Below are 9,797 nucleotides of genomic sequence, written 5' to 3'. Positions count from 1 at the left end.
CCTCGGGCCGAGGTGGGATCGCCTGCCCTAGCACCCTGCGGTGTCAGCGCTTACTTAACTTTACTTATTTATTTTTTTATTCGTTTTAATTTGTTTTATCTCACTTTATGTAATTATTTGGCTTTGGGGTTTTTCTTTTGTTTAGAATTTCCTTTTTTTCTTTTGCCCGAAGGCAAAAATCCTACGTGTGGTTGGTCTGAAAGTGCCTTTTGCAGTGAAGCTGTAAGGGACAAACTTGGTAGCTTGAAAGGAACAAGTAAGACGTTAACTGCCTTGCCATACATTTATAACAGCAAAGTGTTTCCCTCTCAGATATTCAGAGTCTCTATTGCATCCAAATCCAGAGTGATATTTATTCTTTAGACCCTACTCTGCTTATTTATTCAGGTTTATTTATCTCAATAAGTGAGCCATTATTGGGAAATCTTTTTAGCAATAAGGCACGAATTTGCTGCTATATTCCTTCTAACATAGGAGTAAAGATTTAATGGCAGCACACCGCCTCTCTTACAGTCTGATTTCTGTCACTAAAGTAATGGCAAGTGGAATAAGAGACAGGTGGTGGTATCTATAAACTCAGCTAATGGCCCCATCAACATATGTTTAATGTATTCTAAACTATACTTCACATCCTACTGTTGCCAGTACATTTCCTCTGGCACCTCTTCTCAACAAAGAAATTTGGAGAGGAAAGGAAACATTAATAAACCCAAAGTGTTTAATTTAAAAGCAGATATAAAGTTTAACGCTGCTCATAAGAAGGCTTATTTGACAAGAGATCAGCTCATTACAGACCTCAATAATTTTGTTGCTAGCATTAGTGAAAGGCTTCAACAAAGCAAAGGCTTTTTAGATATAGTTATGGCCTTTCTGCTGTGTTTGGTGTTTGATCATGTCACGCAACAGCATCACCTTCTAATGGATTACAAAAGTCGACCAGTCATGAGACAACCCTGGGTAAATGTTTGTTGGGAGAAAAAAAGGTCAGTCTACAACAACAGATTTCCTCCTGCTTAGCTTTTTAAAATGTATTTTCCTGTATATACTGCACAGGTGTATTTCAGACTGCCTTCAAATCCCCTGCTTTTTGGTGAGGCCTTGAACAAGCCTGCACTGCCATTTCAACTCCAAACTTCCAGAGGGTGAACTTTGGGTGGTGACAACTTGCCTCTCTCCTCCTCCTCCCCATGCCAGAGGAGCTGCCATCGCAGCGGGGCTGTAATCCCAGGCAGCGTCACCAAGTGCTTTGAGAGCAGCAATAACAGTGATGACAGCACTGATAGTCCTTGCACCAGCAGTATGTATCCAAAGCCTTGCCAACAAATTTGGAGTGAAATCAGCCATCTTCAGAGCACAGAGATCCCATGAAGAGTAGAAATCTTCAGAAACAATCTCCTGTGAGTGTGTGAAGTCAAGACCCCAGTCTTTAGGACAAAATTCTGCCTGATCTACTCATGAAATCCATACTGAAATCTACATTTAATGTGGCAGAGAAAAGCAGAATTTGGATGCTGTGTTTTCTAGCCAGTCCACAGGGGTAATCAAGAATGTGCATCTTGTAAAATAGCAACTATTGGAGAGCCTGGTTCAGTAGCACTATTATACTCCACCACCAGGAGCACAACTTCCAAAGAGTTGTATTGCTCAAAACACATTATAGCTGTATGTTAGCATGATTTTCCTGGGGCTGTGCTTGTCTAGCAATGGTGGCAACTAAAATTCCCAGCTGAACTGCAGTATTCATAGCGTGACTCTGATGAGCAGTATCTAAGCTGAAATCACTTGAAACGACCTATTTTCTTGTACCCTGCTCATGATATAAGGTCTCTTCCAAATAGTGGAAACTTGATGGGATATTGGATCAAAGAAACAGTGTCAGTTGTAAAGTGCAATGCAGAAACACAAGGAGTGCTTAGGTACCAGATCCCAGCTGGGCTTTGGTACCCAAACTCCTGTGTATTGCTTTGTATGTAACCTACCTAATGTACACCTGTAGCAACTGGCTCCTCACAGGAGACTGCCTCCTCCTTGGGGTTCGGGAGGAGAAAAATGTGATGCTTCCACTTCACAGCTTTTCCATCAAGGTTTCTGCCCAGGCAAAGAGGTGCCCAGGGTCTACTTCATCTCCTGGTGTAGAAGAGTCCTGGTCCCAGAACTGGGCTCTGAGCATCAATCCCAGTGGTTCTGGGTAAGACCAGTCACTAAAGAGCTACTTGGCTTAAATATAGAATTATCCTGAAAGCAGACATGGCAATTGCATCCAACATGCACTTCAGGGAGAGACTGAGATCTTATACAAACTTGTGGGTTCCACCCTAAGATAAGTTTTTTAAAATGCTGTGACCATGTCTTATTTCTTTTGATTGATTTCCTAGTTACAAATACATTCTTAGGATAAAAAAGGGAGGCAAGTGTGAGAATAAAAGAAATTGCTATACATTCAGAAGTCCTCTACAATACATTTTAAAGGGTTATTTGTTATTAAAGGTAGTAACAAAACCATTTATTATCATATTCTTGAAAAAATACAAATATCTTCTATTTATAGATAAAAATAATTCAGATTGATTTTGTATTGTCAGTGCTATGCCAGAGTCATGCTGTGATTTCCCAATGAACCTTAGTTTATGGTTTTTTTTCTGTTAGTACAGAGGATCAGTTTCATTCTAATGAAATGAAATACTTCAACATGCACTTAGTCTTAATTGGAAGTAAATGAATCTACTCATATATGTAAAGTTAATTTACTAAAAGCCAGACTGGAGTATACAGCAATCTGAAGGATCTTGCCCTAGGAATGTTTCCTCTTTACTCATAATTATTAAAGAGTATTTTCCTTTAGATTTAGTAGGGTATCCCTTCCCCTCATTTTAGCCAGGGCAGCTCTCTGTCCCAAATATTGTTATTTATTAACCCCAGAGAAACAGACCAGCTACAACAATCTCATATTTTACTTAGGAAATGTGATCTCAGACACCCTGAGTTAGTAATCTCAAACTCTGCAATAAAAATTATAAAGGGGTAAGAATTGTGAGAACTCCTCTGGAGTGTAGTGTCACTGTTGGAGCCTATTTTCCCTCTTGCTTTAGATTCTGATTTTGCTCAGGGATCAGTGAGGGTCAGTGATGAGAAAAGTGTTGAAGATGTCTACTTTAGCTTTGGTCTATTTTAGCTTTTACTTTCATGGGTCTATATCTCTTGTCACCCTTGCTGGTCCCTGCTTTTACTCATCCAGCCAGGTGACAGAGCAGTGCCTCATCGTGCTTCATATGGAGCTGGGATGGTGGGTATCTTATGCTGTGTTGTGGTGGAAGCAGATGGGACTGGATTTTAGTATATTGCCAATAAAGTAGAGCCAGATTTCCTCTGACTCTTCTGGCTTCATGATTGACTTGGTGTTTGTAAGGGATGCAAGCCAACAGAGGGAGGGCTTGTCACTGTTAAAGAATATACAGCATACACACACACTAGGCAGACCAAAACCAAGGCTCTTGGCTGCAAGGGCACAACTTAGAGAGATTTCCTTACAACTTGCTGTATAGAGTTGCTGCTTTTTCTCCATGTCAAAGATCAAATTTGTGATATTTGAATTCATCCCCACATTTTTCTCTGTGCATTCCCATGTTCTGTGTTGGGGTTTTTCCTATGAAATCCATAATCTAAAATAAAACATTGATATTTCACTGAATTTTATTTTCATTTTACATATAAAAACCTTTACCTGCTCATCTTTTTTACCTTTGTATTTATTCCTGGTAAGGTGCTGCTAGTTGTCTCACACATATGCTTGCAATATTGGACTTTTCATACGAGCTTGCTGAGCCTCCGTGTGCCGTATAGTATTGCAGTTTGTTTCCTTAGGGCTGTTTGTGGCTCTCACAGCCACCCATTGATACCGAGGCAGAGATGGTTGACAAATACAAGCTGGGAAAATCAGTTGATCTTCCGTTTGCTGAAGTCCTGATGGAGAGCTGTACTGCAGTAGCTAATGCAAAGTTCTGGTTAAATATTGTCCTACCGTTTGCACTATACCGTCTGTTGTTTTTACACTGAGGGCTTAGCAGAGGTTGGAGGCAGTATTGACTTTGTAATTAAACTATTTTAACTTCAGGATTTTGTAATCTCCGTACTTAAACCATCTGTTATGGTACATGAGCGATTTCCCCACCCCTCCTCTCCAGGAACAAAACGCCATCATGTTTTTAATTGCAAAGCCTCTCTTAGGATGGGGGTAGGAAGGGAAAACGAGGATAATTTCCTTTTTCTAAGACAACGTGCAAAAGCTCATGGAACTTTTGCTCCTTGTGAGGGGAGGTGCACGTAGGACTTCCACTCCTGGCTCCTCCTGTCCCAGGAAGGCAGTAGAGGGCTTCAGAGTGGGCACCTCCCTTTCCTGAACGACTGCTCTCTCCTCACCAGGGACTTCCACTGGGAGAAGAAAGGAGATGGACCCCAAGCTCTACCAGGGTAACCTGGCAAGGGAGGTTGCTCCTGTGAGGAACCACTGAGCTCTTTGTGCTCAGGGAAAGAAGAAAGGGTTAAGGCACAAGAGAGAGCAGCAGATTTAGTGAAGCCTTTTGTGTCTGTTAACCTACTTGTGTATCTTCGTTGTTGATCAGGACATCCAGCACCTTGTAGCTGAAGTTCTCAATGCTGCTCAAACAGTAACACAGTTATCTATATAATCTCGGACAAATCCCTCAGGATTTGCCTACTCCTGCAAGATGCACTAAAACAGTATGAAAAAAGCCATAGCAAACTGTTCCAGTGGTATAATGATCTGGCATTCCCCGAAAAATGAGCATCAGCACTTGGCAACCCCAAATTCTGGACTTTCACCAGTGTAACTAAATCAATGCAAAGAAGATGACTTTAGCCAAAAGAGTCATGATAGTAATATTGATCAGAGTTAAAACCTGGGCTGTCTTTCTCTGCATTGGTAAAACAATTTCTCTTCTCCCAGTTGTGTGGGATTCTTTTGGTTTGTTTTGTTGCAGTTTCAACAGATCCAAATACATGCTGAATGTGTGCTGGGATAAAATAGGGAGGTTGCTATTTTACATCTACAAAATTATTCCGAAGTCTGGATTCTTGATTCCTGGTTTGCTAATCTGAAGTTAAAGCACTAGGACAGGCATCTTTGTGCACCCCTTTGATAAGTATGTCTTTCAATTTTGTTTCATCTTGCCCCAGTTTTGTGTATTCACCTGCATTCTGTTAGTGGCAGTCAGTTTGGAAGAGCACTTTTGATCAGCATGTGAGGGAAACACATTCTCACATAAACCTGAAGTAGTGAAAAAAAACAGAGAGAGAAAGACAAGTGACTGGGAATCTTCCCAGCTGTATTGAGCAGAGTTCACTTTTTTTTTTCCACTTGTTCTAGTTCACCAAAGTATAATTTCCTTTCAGGACAGATGAAAGTGCTAAATCAGACAGCAAGTGTTCTATATACCTAAATCTCAGATCCAAATGTTCTCCCACGTATCATGACCATCACATAGGTTGTGTAGACCTGTGCTTTGATCTCAGCACAATTTCATTTGGCATTACAGCTTCTGAGGCTCTTTCTGGGACAGCAGATAAAGCAATGCTTGAGAGAGGTGGATTTTTGCTATTAAGCAGTACCAGCACACCAGGACTCCTTTGGCTGGTAGAGGGTGTGTCTCTGACTGCCTCACCAGCTCACTTCATGAACCTCTCAGGGAAATTACTATTTCTTCAAGATTTCTGAAGGCTGCAAGAAAACTGGTCAATGCAGCATGATTGTAGGTGGGAGAGAAATTCCATTTAATTCAATCCTGTCTGACAGCAATAACCACTGTTATCAGCAATACTGGGTTTCACTAATTTCTATCCCCTGTTATTATTTACTTCCTTTCCTAACCAAGTACCCTTGTACCATGCTGTAGTTGTTGTGGAAAAGTGTAGTATTTCACCTACTGCTGCTGTAGGCCAGCAACATGAAGCGAGGCCAGTCCACACACTCACCCCCACTCTGAGTTTTGTTTTCGTCTCTATGGCTCTCCAGTGTGCACTGGTTTCACTAATTTCTATCCCCTGTTATTATTTACTTCCTTTCCTAACCAAGTACCCTTGTACCATGCTGTAGTTGTTGTGGAAAAGTGTAGTATTTCACCTACTGCTGCTGTAGGCCAGCAACATGAAGCGAGGCCAGTCCACACACTCACCCCCACTCTGAGTTTTGTTTTCGTCTCTATGGCTCTCCAGTGTGCACTGGCAAAGCCAAGCCGTTTTGCTAATGCCAGTCAGCAGGAACTGCTGAGTGTGCAACACTTCAGAAGAACTGTTTGCTTACTTGAGAAACTAAATGCAGATGTGGAGGCCTTGCCTTACCTTTCAAATTGCCAATAAACTGAAAGAACAGAGGATAGCATTTTAAAGTGTTGGACCAGAAGTCTCATGGGTTTTCCAAGTTTTCACGTGTTGCTTTGCTCAGCACTGCAAGGGTAGAGATCTGTTTCTATAAAGATAGGTAAGTATTGCTATAGAAGCAAGATTTCTCTAAGTTAGATGTCTGGATATTTTTAAAAGGTATCTTCTGTTACTTACAGGATTAAGGATTAGATCCTCCTATGTATCAAAAGCTCTCTGCACCCATCAGTGTTATTAAAGCTAGGATCCAAATGCCACTTTCAAAAATGCTCAGGCACTTGTTAGTTTATCTCTCTGTCCACTTCTCAGCTTAGCCACAAGGACATGTAACACATAGCCAGATGTTGATTAAATACATATTTTCCACTGCACACTATCTGGACATCATCCAGTTTCATCTTAGGCTGATGTCCAGTTCAATCTGGTCTTCTATATGACTAGTATTTCTTGAAGGTCAGCATTAACTTCTATGCATTGCACTGTTGCAGGGCTGCAGCCAGCCTGGGCCTGGGGCTCACGAAGTAGCCCAAGCAGATGGACAAACTTCTCACCTGACCTTGCAGATTGCACTGAGACTTTCCATGGCCAACAGCCATCTTGTGACTACTCTTGAAAGATGGGGATCACATTGATGATGTAGAGTAGATGTGGACCCTGGAGTGTCACAAAATATTGACTGTTTTAGTCTTTTTCTGTGAAGAGAACTGCTTGGCTTGAGGGTGAAGCCAGGGTATGCTCCAGCAGTTATACAGGGTGGACTGTAGAGTCAGGACATAAAGACCACTCTGCAAAGCAGAGGTGCAAACCAAGCTAATTATAGAGATATGTCTTTAGTTTCTTTTGGTGGCACCATTCCTCTTCATGTACACTTTGCAGTGGGATCAGAGATCTGATTTTCTTCAAAATTAGCAAACACCATGATCATCTGGGTCAGCTCAATAGAAAACTCAGTTTGTATTTGTATTTGTATTCACTCAGCGAAGTGTTGCATCCCCAGTAAAATGGACTGAGTCCATTTCAGTTTCATTCTCATATTTTACTCTTTTAAAAATTAATTTCTCTAGAATTTTCCACATACCTATAATTTGGAATGAAGCATACATTTCAATTTTAGAAGGAACTTAGTAATATAGGTAACTTTTTATATTCTCTTCTAAAATTCTTTAAACATTACTCATGCTATCAGTTATGCAATGATGAGTATTTTGGTAGTTTCAGGAATGGAACTGAAAGAGAACTGTTACATCTAGGGCACTGAATATGTTTAATCAGATCTTTTTCAGGAGCCAGAATCTGGATAACTGCTATCTTAGCATGCCTGGAGATTGGCCATGTGACCTCTAAAATGAAAGTGCATACAAAGAACTGAAAGCTGGGGACTGTCAGAAACTCACATCTGCTGTGGGTTGGGTGTGGAAAAACAGAGATCCAGTATGTTGGTCAGTGAATGGCACACCCACCTGGGAAAAAGTGTTTAGAGTCAAGGGAAAGATGCTGTTAGAGGATACAGGACATCTGGGTTGATTTTTGAAGGCTGATCATAATTTGAAGATGGAGCTTGCTAAAAACTATATTAGTGAGAAAGGAAGAGTTGTTTATTGTCCAACTCTGTGTTACATACAGCTGGTATTTTTACTGGAGATTTTCTTAAACATGTCATTTTAATTAAATTTAGAGTGATCTCTAAGTATATGGATTTAAAACAGGTGAATAATCAATAAAATCTGAACAAAACTGAATTATATGGGAAAATTAAATACGACAAGAATCAAAAAGACATATAGTACTCTAAATGTACAATTTCACTGTATGCCACTTTTTACTGTAGCAACCAGGGCACAAGGGCAGTATGAACATGTGGCCCTTTATTTGATCAAGGATAATAATCAACTAAGCCAAAAGGAAGGGAAGTAGATTTTCCTAGTTCAGCTGCTAATATAATCTTTTACGTGTTCCCAGTTGTGTAACCATTGCTCCGTGCAGCATTGTAACATGCAGCCATTGTTAAATGGGAAAAAACCTGTGCAAATAACAAATAATCCAAATGTAGAGAGATGGTATTTGTGGTCAATGATTATGCAATAGGCACAATATTTTGCCTCCCCTATTTCAGATCCCACCCCTGTTTTTTTCCTGTTTTGCCTGCTTATGCCTTCATTGGCAGGCTCAGGTCCTGGTGAGAAGGGATTCTGCTGAGCCTTGTAGTTGCTACAAATATCTGGTGATCATGGAAGCAGCATAGTTTGTGGTAGTATCTCCTGCTTTCCTGATCTTTCATCATCCCAGTAATGTTCATTACTTGAGGTCTAATTGTTAGCAATGATGTAGCATCTCTCTAGAGGCTACAGATCCTACAGTCCTTCCATTAAGGTTATCATGCTCATCTTAGGCTGTGAAAGATGCATCTCTTTCTCCATCAGAGAAGTTTCAGCTAATGACTACTTAGACATGCATTGGTCCTGGCTTACACATTTACTGACCTAGTCGCAGCCTTTTATTCCAATTCTTAGCTGAAGCTAATGACTATGTCAGTGACTCTTCCTAATTTTGATAATAAGCATAGATTCTTGAAGGTCTTAAATCCATAATGAGTTCAGATTCATTACTTAACATCAGCCTGAACCCTAAACATAAGTTTAAATTCCCCATTGCCAGCCTCAGAAGTGTGATTGGCAATGTGATCAACACCTAAAACCTTGAATTAGTCTCAGTCATTTCTTCTAGACCTGACTTTAACCTAAACAGCTTATCTCCCTTCATTTCCAAATGTAAATTTCAAATTAATTTAAAGTCTACTCTAATGACTAGACCTTGAAGGAATCACAACTAGATCATCTGGTCTTACACTAAATTTTGCATAAACTCAACAATCCCTCCTAAATGCAGAAACAACTCACTTCTACCTGTTCCTGCCTACATAAATCCTAATTATAATTCTGACTACAGTATAAACCTATATTGTTCTCCCTACATTCTGTTTTATCTAGAACTAAGCATATTTTGTGGGTCCCTATAAGCAGCAGCATTAAGCACTAAGCTTGATGGCCACTTCTAAATCCAGTACTGCCTTGTGGTCTCAGTTTCGTGTTGACCCAACCCCTGAAGCTAACTGTAATGCCAAAGCGAACTCAGATTTAAGCTCCATCCTGAGTACATCACAAAAAAGAAAGCACCAAACTTTCATGGATTAACTACATTAAGTTAAATACACCATGAAGACCCTCCTGGTAAGAGCCATAAACCAAGCTCAGACATTATGCAGGCTCATCCAATATAGTATCCTGAATCCAAGCCCATAATTGTAGCTATTCCCACATCCTACAGAGTTCATCATAAAAACTAGACCTGTGGCCTGTTTCTGACAGGCAATTTAGTATACTTTTCTGGCCCTTGTTTGAAACAGT

This window comes from Acanthisitta chloris, unplaced genomic scaffold (genome assembly GCF_000695815.1).
Source record: "Acanthisitta chloris isolate BGI_N310 unplaced genomic scaffold, ASM69581v1 scaffold1717, whole genome shotgun sequence".
Classification (NCBI taxonomy): domain Eukaryota; kingdom Metazoa; phylum Chordata; class Aves; order Passeriformes; family Acanthisittidae; genus Acanthisitta; species Acanthisitta chloris.
Note: the sequence above shows the minus strand (reverse complement) of the source record.